At 39.3% G+C, this 11563-nt stretch overlaps 1 long non-coding RNA gene across 1 annotated transcript; it reads right to left on the bottom strand.

Moving 5' to 3' along the window:
• Positions 1 to 1322: 1322 nt before the first annotated feature.
• LOC309792408 lies at positions 1323 to 10866 on the bottom strand. Its single transcript, XR_014291710.1, has 3 exons — positions 10780 to 10866; positions 10219 to 10352; positions 1323 to 1378 (listed from the first exon to the last, which is right to left on the bottom strand). It is a non-coding gene; the product is annotated as an uncharacterized lncRNA (long non-coding RNA).
• Positions 10867 to 11563: the final 697 nt, after the last annotated feature.

Below are 11563 nucleotides of genomic sequence, written 5' to 3'. Positions count from 1 at the left end.
ACTTGTGAGTGTGTTTCTATGAAAATTAAAAGCACACTTAAAGAATCAAAAATTCTTTTCTCATTTAAGGTAAAAGCTTCCATTAACTACTATAGGCCTTTTTTTTTTTCTTCCTGAATAAGAACCATAGAATTAGTCTATATGTCCACTTGAATGATTTTGCTCCCTAGAAATCTTTCTAATAAGGTCACCTTTTTTGTTGTTCATTATATCCTGGGAGGCTATTACGCCCAAACACCTGTGTAGTTTGTACATGTAAGACATAACTTTAGGTCCTATGACTTGACTAATTCCATTTTTTCCACAAGTACAGGTATCTCTGGGAACAAGAATAAAAATGAATTTTGGACATTGGTTAAAATAAGAAGAATAGAAGGTCTTTTCCATTTTTGTTCCCCTACAATGCTAACACAGTACCCCAAGATTAGTTTGAATATAAGAAAATTGTGGTGAATAAAAACCTTCATCATATGCATGTATTTAGAGAAGAAGTGATATTTTTGAGTAAATTTGATCAAGGAAAGTGGGAGCTCTCATGATATATGGAGAGAGCAAGAAGAAAGAATCTCCAATAGTGAAATTCATCATATAAGATCAATATCTGGAGAAATGGAGAAACAGTTTATTTTAGAGCAGAATATATTCAATGCCTTTGTGGATAGCAGACAGATTATAGTTGAAAAATGAGAAGTAACTCAACTTTGGTTGGCATTTTCCTGGGAAGAAGTACAAGAAACTTCTCAGGTGTGGAGAGAGAGAAAATATAGACCATGTAGTACAAACACTGGAAACGGGAGATGAGGATTTGAGGACATTGGCGACATGGACAAATAAACAGAGAAGATATCAGCAGATGGAGGGCCAAGTATGAGACCTGAGAATATTCCTTCTGTCCAGAGGGACAGAAGGAGGTGATATATGGATGATTATGAATGATGGTGTTACCGTAATTCATATCATTCTTTCAGCAGACCAAACGTGCCTGGTGGGATGTTGAAAGTCTAGTATTTTACGGTATAGATGTCTACAGAGTTCCTTCTTTTTTTTTATGTACGCGGGCCTCTCACTGTTGTGGCCTCTCCCGTTGCTGAGCACAGGCTCTGGATGCACAGGCTCAGCAGTCATGGCTCACGGGCCCAGCCGCTCCACGGCATGTGGGATCCTCCCGGACCAGGGCACAAACCCGCGTCCCCTGCATTGGCAGGCAGACTCTCAACCACTGCGCCACCAGGAAAGCCCTACAGAGTTCTTTTAAAGCAGCAATTTATCCATCCCTTCATCTTTCAATCTGATCTGAAAGAATATTGGAAGTTACCTGTAAGTGGGAGACAGACGATGACTAGGGTCTTAATTGCCTCTGAAACAAAGTCATCCAAATCTAAATGAGGGAAAAGACGAAAAGCACATGTCAATATCATCAGGCAGGCCAGAGATGAGAAATATGGGACGTATAAATGTGAGGGTGAACCACTAAGTGAAAATAGACTGTGGAAGTGATTACTTCCAATCATTTACTTGAATTAGAAAAGTCAGTCACGAGTCCTTATTCTTGTCATTAGCCTATGTCAGCGTAGAACAACAACAAAAACTCAGATAAAAAAATGAAGCAATTCATTCTTCAGCTACATACATACAAAAGTGAGACCAGATTTTTCACTTTTTATCCGGATTTGACAACAGTTATTCTGGTGACCACAATAAATCTAATTTGAATTTGATTTGAATCAAATGATTTGAATATAATCACCTTTAAAATATTTTATATGAGACCATTATTGGAGGAGCTTCAAGATGGCGGAAGAGTAAGACGCGGGAGATCGCCTTCCTCCCCACAAATACATCAGAAATACATCTACATGTGGAACAACTCCTACAGAACACCTACTGAATGCTGGCCGAAGACCTCAGACCTACCAAAAGGCAAGAAACGCCCCACGTACCTGGGTAGGGAAAAGAAAAAAGAAAAAACAGAGACAAAAGAATAGGGATGAGACCTGCACCAGTGGGAGGGAGCTGTGGAGGAGGAAAGGTTTCCACTCACTAGGAAGCCCCTTCGCGGGCGGAGACGGGGGAGGGAGGAAGCTTCGGAGCCATGGAGGAGAGCGCAGCCACAGGGGTGCGGAGGGCAAAGCGGAGAGATTCCCGCACAGAGGATAGTTGCTGACTGGCACTCACCAGCCCAAGAGGCTTGTCTGCTCACCAGCCGGGGCGGGCGGGGCTGGGAGCTGAGGCTCGGGCTTCGGAGGTCGGATCCCAGGGAGAGGACTGGGGTTGGCGGCGTGAACACAGCCTGAAGAGGGCTAGTGCACCACGGCTAGCCGGGAGGGAGTCCGGGAAAAGGTCTGGAGCTGCCGAAGAGGCAAGAGACTTATACTTGCCTCTTTGTTTCCTGGTGCGCGAGGAGAGGGGATTAAGAGCACTGCTTAAAGGAGCTCCAGAGAAGCGCGCAAGACCCCAGAGACGGGCACGAGACGCTAAGGCTGCTGCTGCTGCCGCCAAGAAGCCTGTGTGCGAGCGCAGGTCACTATCCACACCTCCCTTCTGGGAGCCTGTGCAGCCCGCCACTGCCAGGGTACCGGGATCCAGGGACAACTTCCCCGGGAGAGCGCACGGCGCGCCTCGGGCTGGTGCAACGTCACACCAGCCTCTGCCGCTGAAGGCTCGCCCTGCATTCCGTACCCCTCCCTCCCCCCGCCCTGAGTGAGCCAGAGCCCCCGAATCAGCTGCTCCTTTAACCCCGTCCTCTCTCAGCGAAGAACAGATGCCTTTAGGCGACCTACACGCAGAGGCGGGTCCAAATCCAAAGCTGAACTCTGGGAGCTGTGCGAACAAAGAAGAGAAAGGGAATATCTCCCAGCAGCCTCAGGAGCAGCAGATTAAATCTCCACAATCAACTTGATGTACCCTGCATCTGTGGAATACCTGAATAGACAACGAATTATCCCAAATTGAGGAGGTGGACTTTGGGAGCAATGATATATATATATATATATATATTTTCCCTTTTTCCCTTTTTGTGAGTGTGTATGTGTATGCTTCTGTGTGAGATTTTGTCTGTATAGCTTTGCTTTGTCGTAGGGTTCTGTCTGTCCGTTTTTGTTTTTGTTTTTTAATTACTTAAAAACATTTTTTAAATAATAATTTTTATTTTAATAACTTTATCTTATTTTACTTTATTTTATTTTATCTTCTTTCGTTCTTTTTTTTTTTCCTCCTTTTTATTCTGAGCCATGTGCATGACAGGCTCTTGGTGCTGCAGCCAGGCATCAGGGCTGTGCCACTGAGGTGGGAGAGCCAATTTCAGGACACTGGTCCACAAAAGACCTCCCAGCTCCACGTAATATCACACGGCGAAAATCTACCAGAGATCTCCATCTCAGCACCAAGACCCAGCTTCACTCAACGACCAGCACGCTACAGTGCAGGACACCCTACACCAAACAACTAGCAAGACAGGAACACAACCCCATCCGTTAGCACAGAGGCTGCCTAAAATCATAATAAGGCCACAGACACCCCAAAACACACCACCAAATGTGGACCTGCCCACCAGAAAGACAAGATCCAGCCTCATCCACCAGAACACAGGCACTAATCCCCTCCACCAGGAAGCCTACACAACCCACTGAACCAACCTTAGCCACTGGGGACAGACACCAAAAACAACGGGAACGACGAACCTGCAGCCTGCGAAAGGAGACCCCAAACACAGTAAGTTAAGCAAAATGAGAAGACAGAGAAAAACAGCAGATGAAGGAGCAAGATAAAAACCCACCAGACCTAACAAATGAAGAGGAAATAGGCAATATACTTAAAAAACAATTCAGAGTAATGATAGTAAAGATGGTCCAAAATCTTGGAAATAGAATGGAGAAAATACAAGACACGTTTAACAAGGCCTAGAAGAACTAAAGAGCAAACAAACAATGATGAACAACACAATAAATGAAATTAAATATTCTCTAGAAGGGATCAATAGCAGAATAACTGAGGCAGAAGAACGGAGAGGTAACCTGGAAGATAAAATAGTGGAAATAACTACTGCAGAGCAGGATAAAGAAAAAAGAATGAAAAGAATTGAGGACAGTCTCAGAGACCTCTGGGACAACATTAAACGCACCAACATTCGAATTATAGGGGTTCCAGAAGAAGAAGAGAAAAAGAAAGGGACTGAGAAAATATTTGAAGAGACTATAGTTGAAAACTTCCCTAATATGGGAAAGAAAATAGTTAATCAAGTCCAGGAAGCACAGAGAGTCCCATACAGGATAAATCCAAGGAGAAACACGCCAAGACACATATTAATCAAATTATCAAAAATTAAATACAAAGAACAAATATTAAAAGCAGCAAGGGAAAAACAACAAATAACACATAAGGAAATCCCCATAAGGTTAACAGTTGATCTTTCAGCAGAAACTCTGCAAGCCAGAAGGGAGTGGAAGGACATATTTAAAGTGATGAAGGAGAAAAACCTACAACCAAGGTTACTCTACCCAGCAAGGATCTCATTCAGATTTGATGGAGAAATTAAAAGCTTTACAGACAAGCAAAAGCTAAGAGAATTCAGCACCACCAAACCAGCTTTACAACAAATTCTAAAGGAACTTCTCTTGGCAGGAAACACAAGAGAAGGAAAAGACCTGAAATAATAAACCCAAAACAATTAAGAAAATGGTAATAGGAACATACACATCGATAATTACCTTAACTGTAAATGGATTAAATGCTCCAACCAAAAGACATACACCGGCTGAATGGATACAAAAACAAGACCAGTATATATGCTGTCTAAAAGAGACTCACTTCAGACAAAGGGACACACACAGACTGAAAGTGAGGGGATGGAAAAAGATATTCCATACAAATGGAAATCAAAAGAAAGCTGGAGTAGCAATTCTCATATCAGACAAAATAGACTTTAAAACAAAGACTATTACAAGAGACAAAGAAGGACACTACATAATGATCAAGGGATCAATCCAAGAAGAAGATATAACAATTGTAAATATTTATGCACCCACCATAGGAGCACCTCAATATAGAAGGCAAATACTAACAGCCATAAAAGGGGAAATCGACAGGAACACAATCATAGTAGGGGACTTTAACACCCCACTTTTACCAATAGATCATCCAAAATGAAAATAAATAAGGAAACACGAGATTTAAATGATACATTAAACAAGATGGACTTAATTGATATTTATAGGACATTCCATTCAAAAACAACAGAATACACTTTCTTCTCAAGTGCTCATGGAACATTCTCCAGGATAGATCATATCTTGGGTCACAAATCAAGCCTTGGTAAATTTAAGAAAATTGAAATCGTATCAAGTATGTTGTCCAACAACAACACTATGAGACTAGATATCAATTACAGGAAAAAATCTGTAAGAAATACAAACACATAGAGGCTAAACAACACACTACTTACTAACCAAGAGATCACTGAAGAAATCAAAGAGGAAATCAAAAAATACCTAGAAACAAATGATAATGAAAACACGACCACCCAAAACCTATGGGATGCAGCAAAAGCAGCTCTAAGAGGGAAGTGTATAGCAATACAATCCTACCTTAAGAAACAAGAAACATCTCAAGTAAACAACCTAACCTTACATCTAAAGCAATTAGAGAAAGAAGAACAAAAAAACCCCAAAGTTAGCAGAAGGAAAGAAATCATAAAGATCAGATCAGAAATAAATGAAAAAGAAATGAAGGAAATGATAGCAAAGATCAATAAAACAAAAAGCTGGTTCTTTGAGAAGATAAACAAAATTGATAAAGCATTAGCCAGACTTATCAAGAAAAAAAGAAGGGTCAAATCAACAGAATTAGAAACGATAAAGGAGAAGTAACAACTGACACTGCAGAAATATGAAGAATCATGAGAGATTACTATAAGCAACTCTATGCCAAAAAAATGGACAACCTGGAAGAAATGGACAAATTCTTAGAAATGCACAACCTGCCAAGACTGAACCAGGAAGAAGTAGAAAATATGAACAGACCAATCATAAGCACTAAAATTGAAACTGTGATTAAAAATCTTCCAACAAACAAAAGCCCAGGACCAGATGGCTTCACAGGTGAATTCTATCAAACATTTAGAGAAGAGCTAACACCTATCCTTCTCAAACTCTTCCAAAATATAGTACAGGGAGGAACACTCCCAAACTCATTCTACGAGCCCACCAACACCCTGATACCAAAACCAGACAAAGATGTCAAAAAGAAAGAAAACTACAGGCCAATATCACTGATAAACATAGATGCAAAAATCCTTAACAAAATACTAGCAAACAGAATCCAACAGCACATTAAAAGGATCATACACCATGATCAAGTGGGGTTTATTCCAGGAATGCAAGGATTCTTCAATATACGCAAATCAATCAACGTGATACACCATATTAACAAATTGAAGGAGAAAAACCCTATGATCATCTCAATCGATGCAGAGAAAGCTTTCGACAAAATTCAACACCCATTTATGATAAAAACCCTGTAGAAAGTAGGCATAGAGGGAACTTTCCTCAACATAATAAAGGCCATATATGACAAACCCACAGCCAACATCATCTTCAATGGTGAAAAACTGAAATCATTTCCACTAAGATCAGGAACAAGACAAGGTTGCCCACTCTCACTATTATTCAACATAGTTCTTGAAGTTTTAGCCACAGCAATCAGAGAAGAAAGAGAAATAAAAGGATCCAGATTGGAAAAGAAGAAGTAAAGCTGTCACTGTTTGCAGATGACATGCTACTATACACAGAGAATCCTAAAGATACTATCAGAAAACTACTAGAGCTAATCAATGAATTTGGTAAAGTAGCAGGATACAAAATTAATGCTCAGAAATCTCTTGCATTCCTATACACTAATGATGAAAAATCTGAAAGTGAAATTAAGAAAACTCTCCCATTTACCACTGCAACAAAAAGAATAAAATATCTAGGAATAAATCTACCTAAGGAGACAAAAGACCTGTATGCAGAAAATTATAAAACACTGATGAAAGAAATTAAAGATGATACAAATAGATGGAGAGATATACCATGTTCTTGGCTTGGAAGAATCAACACTGTGAAAATGACTCTACTACCCAAAGCAATCTACAGATTCAAAGCAATCCCTATCAAACTACCACTGGCATTTTTCACAGAACTAGAACAAAAAATTTCACAATTTGTATGGAAACACAAAAGACCCTGAATAGCCAAAGCAATCTTGAGAAAGAAAAATGGAGCTGCAGGAATCAGGCTCCCAGACTGCAGACTATACTACAAAGCTACAGTAATCAAGACAGTATGGTACTGACACAAAAACAGAAATATAGATCAATGGAACAGGATAGAAAGCCCAGAGACAAACCCACGCACATATGGTCATCTCTTTTATAAAAGAGGCAAGAATATACAGTGGAGAAAAGACAGCCTCTTCAATAAGTGGTGCTGGGAAAACTGGACAGCTACATGTAAAAGAATGATATTAGAACACTCCCTAACACCATACACAAAAATAAACTCAAAATGGATTAAAGACCTAAATATAAGGCCAGACACTATCAAACTCTTAGAGGAAAACATAGGCAGAACACTCTATGACATAAATCACAGCAAGATCCTTTTTGACCCACCTCCTAGAGAAATGGAAATAAAAACAAAAATAAACAAATGGGACCTAATGAAACTTCAAAGCTTTTGCACAGCAAAGGAAACCATAAAGAAGATGAAAAGACAACCCTCAGAATGGGAGAAAATATTTGCAAATGAAGCAACTGACAAAGGATTAATCTCCAAAACTACAAGCAGCTCATGCAGCTCAATATCAGAAAAACAAACAACCCAATCCAAAAATGGGCAGAAGACCTAAATAGACATTTCTCCAAAGAACATATACAGATCGCCAACAAACACATGAAAGGATGCTCAACATCACTTATCATCAGACAAATGCAAATCAAAACTACAATGAAGTATCACCTCACATCAGTCAGAATGGCCATTATCAAAAAATCTACAAACAATAAATGCTGGAGAGAGTGTGGAGAAAAGGGAACCCTCTTGCACTGTTGGTGGGAATATAAATTGATACAGCCACTATGGAGAACAGTATGGAAGTTCCTTAAAAAACTAAAAATAGAACTACCATACGACCCAGCAATCCCACTACTGGGCATATACCCTGAAAAACCATAATTCAAAGAGTCATCTACCACAATGTTCATTGCAGCTCTATTTACAATAGCCAGCATATGGAAGCAACCTTAATGTCCATCAACAGATGAATGGGTAAAGAAGATGTGGCTCATATATACAATGGAATATTACTCAGCCATAAAAAGGAACGAAACTGAGTTATCTGTAGTGAGGTGGATGGACCTAGTGACTGTCATACAGAGTGAAGTAAGTCAGAAAGAGAAAAACAAATACCATATGCTAACACATATATATGGCATCTAAAAAAAATGGTCATAAGAACCTAGGGGCAAGACGGGAATAAAGATGCAGACCTACTAGAGAATGGACTTGAGGATACAGGGAGTGGGAAGGGTAAGCTGGGACAAAGTGAGAGAGTGGCATGGACATATATACGCTACCAAACGTAAAATAGATAGCTAGTGGGAAGCAGCCACATAGCACACAGAGATCAGCTCGGTGCTTTGTGACCACCTCGAGGGGTTGGATGGGGAGGGTGGGAGAGAGGGAGATGCAAGAGGGAAGAGATATGGGGACATATGTATATGTATAATTATTATTTTAATCAAAACATAATAGGCTGTATCTGTGCTTCTTGAAACATATACTGTACTTTCTCCACTAGATGTCTCCAGAGAAATACGAGTAAATACTGCTAATAAAAAATGCTGCTAATACACACCCAGCTCAACTAAGGACAAATAGTTACATTGGTTACTTAGTATGAAAGTGAAATCTGTCACTTGATAGGCTTTTAAAGAAAATGAGAGTCTAAATGTATAAAGGAAAGATGGCACACTACCCACGTTTATCACAGAATGCCCTTTCACTTCTAAATGAATTAACATTAAAGAGACATCATTTAGAAAGTCATCTCTTTCTTTGACTATGATTTCATTATCTTATCTATGTTTGGCCAGAGCATCCCTGAAGATCTAAGGGCGTACAGGAGAAAATCCATTGGGAATACACTGGGGGCATGGCTGGGGAGGTGACACTTCTTATAGGCTTTACAATGTGTCATCCGCAAATATTTGAGCCTATATATTGCCTTTCTGACCTCTTTTAAGTTGGGCATTGATGTTCAATGTTATTTTGGCTATTATGATTGTTTTAATGAGGGAAAAATATCACAAAATTTAATTTTTGTCTTAATTTGAATTCCTTTTACTGTTGGCTGAGTTCAGCATAATCTAATCATTTTAACAAAAGGTTTTCTCTCCCTCGAAGGAAGCGAAGATCTCTGGGTCTTTGCCAGGACTTCGGTTTACAAGGCTGCAAACCCAGGTACCAAGGAAGCCTAGGCACTTCACTGGCCAAGGTGCTTGGACACTGAGAAGTGTGCCCCCAAGAAAGTGTGGCAGTAACTTCAAAGCCTTATCGTCTTTTAGAAGTAAATTCTATTACCTGTAGTTTCCAAATGGGCCAATAAGAAAGAAAGGTAGTACTTAAGAAATGCCAAGATCCCACAGACCATACATTAAAAAAACAGGGGATTTTAAATTATCTGGGGGAAATAACCACTCTGGATCATTCAAAACCAAGGAAATTCTGTTTTAAAAATCCAAAAGTTTGGTATATAATCATTCCACAATGTATTCGTGTGTCCAGTCATCACGTTGTACACCTTAAAGATATACATTTTCTATTTGTCAAGTATGCCTCAATAAAGCTGGGGAAAAAAAGTATGGTTTCTAGAAAAAAAAAAAATCCACTCTTGGCTTAAGTATCCAGGTTTGTTGAATCCATAGGCCATGTCTAATCCCAGAGATTGTTAGGTAAGTTTAATGTTGGTTACATGCTGGTGACAGTAAGCATGATACTTTAATCACATCACAGTCTCCAGAGTCTCCAGAGGCTATGAGGCTGCTACAAACATCCACTGGATAATTTGCAAACTGCCAGTAAATTAGCATCCTGATAGCTAGAAACAAATGTCACTGTCTTTCGAACACATTATTTTTCCTTGGTCCTGTAATAAACCATTTCTTTTTCATTAATGACTTACAGTTCTGGGTCAGACTTTGCAACCCTGAAAGTCAGATTTAATTGCGAAGGTTTCAAACTTCCTCCAAACTGTTAAGAAAATTATGTAGTCAACCCAGGGTCAGGATCCTTTCATGAAGCAGAAGAATAAGGGTCCTGTGTGGAGTGAAAGAGAGAGATTAACCCTTGATGAGTGCTCAGAAAGGAGAGAATTGTGTCCCTCTCAAGATGTTTAAACTTTTCTCTACAGCTTAGACAGTATTCCCAATCTCTGGAACTATTTCCTCCCCTCACCCTGCCCCAAGTTGTTGGCTATGGACCAGGGTTCCATATTAGCTTCCCTGAAGTCAGGATCCTGGCTAAAGTAGTTGCTTGGATTTTCCCCCACTATGTAGTATCTTATAATATCACCCTTCTGGGCTGGGCTCAGCATTTTAAGTTGCAGTGCCATTCTTTTATTTTTAATATATTTACTCTAAAATTTTCCTTCTTTTGGAATGTTCTCCAACCTCTAAATTTACATGGAATTTATATGTACAATCTGGCCTTCATTTTCAAGATCCTCTTTGATGGCATTACTCACCCTGAATATAAATATTTGTTGAGGGCTAGCATTTGTTGACTTCCAAATATGATGCTCGAGATGGGTACATTTAAGACTCAATTATTTGCAGCTCTGAAAAGAAAGATTTAAGAATACTCTTTTTATAGTATAAATATATACAATGCTTTTTACAAAAAGTAAACCTCTACCTACTGTCAGGAAGGAAAAGTCATGTTTTGAAATATGAATGCATTTCCATTATCACGACTTTCCTCATGCAATTATTTGTCCATTTGTACCAAAGAAGGAGTCAGGGTGAATGGAAGCCATTCATTCCAGTGGATAAAACTGTGGTCACAGGAACACAGGTCACAGGTCAAAATCGTTCTTTAAAATAATCGATATATTTTCAATTTATAGGCGCTGTTAAGAAAGTAGGTAACATGACATGATATTAATTCTGCCTTCACCCCTACCTTCAAAGTCAAGTCCATCTGTTATCATTCTGGACCATATTTAAATAACTTTTTCACTCTTGATACATATTTTCCAAGTCTATATCTCTCTATATACCTCATTCCTTCCTCTCCAATCAAACCCCATTGGATCTGAGCAGATTTCCGCTTCATTACAGAAACGCTTAGTAACAGTTACAGCTGCCTAAAATGAAAAAGGTTGCATTAATCTTATAGAGCATCTCAGTAAAGAGTGGATGACTATTTACAGTGATGATGTTGGAGGGATTTCTGTATTTTGAGTTTGATTTGTTTCCTGTAATTCCAAAATTCTATTGTTTTATCTTAGAAGATAAGCAATCTACGTT

Source organism: Mesoplodon mirus, assembly GCF_964341445.2.
Source record: "Mesoplodon mirus genome assembly, chromosome: 17".
Lineage (NCBI taxonomy): Eukaryota > Metazoa > Chordata > Mammalia > Artiodactyla > Ziphiidae > Mesoplodon > Mesoplodon mirus.
This window is presented reverse-complemented; position numbering and strand designations above follow the sequence as displayed.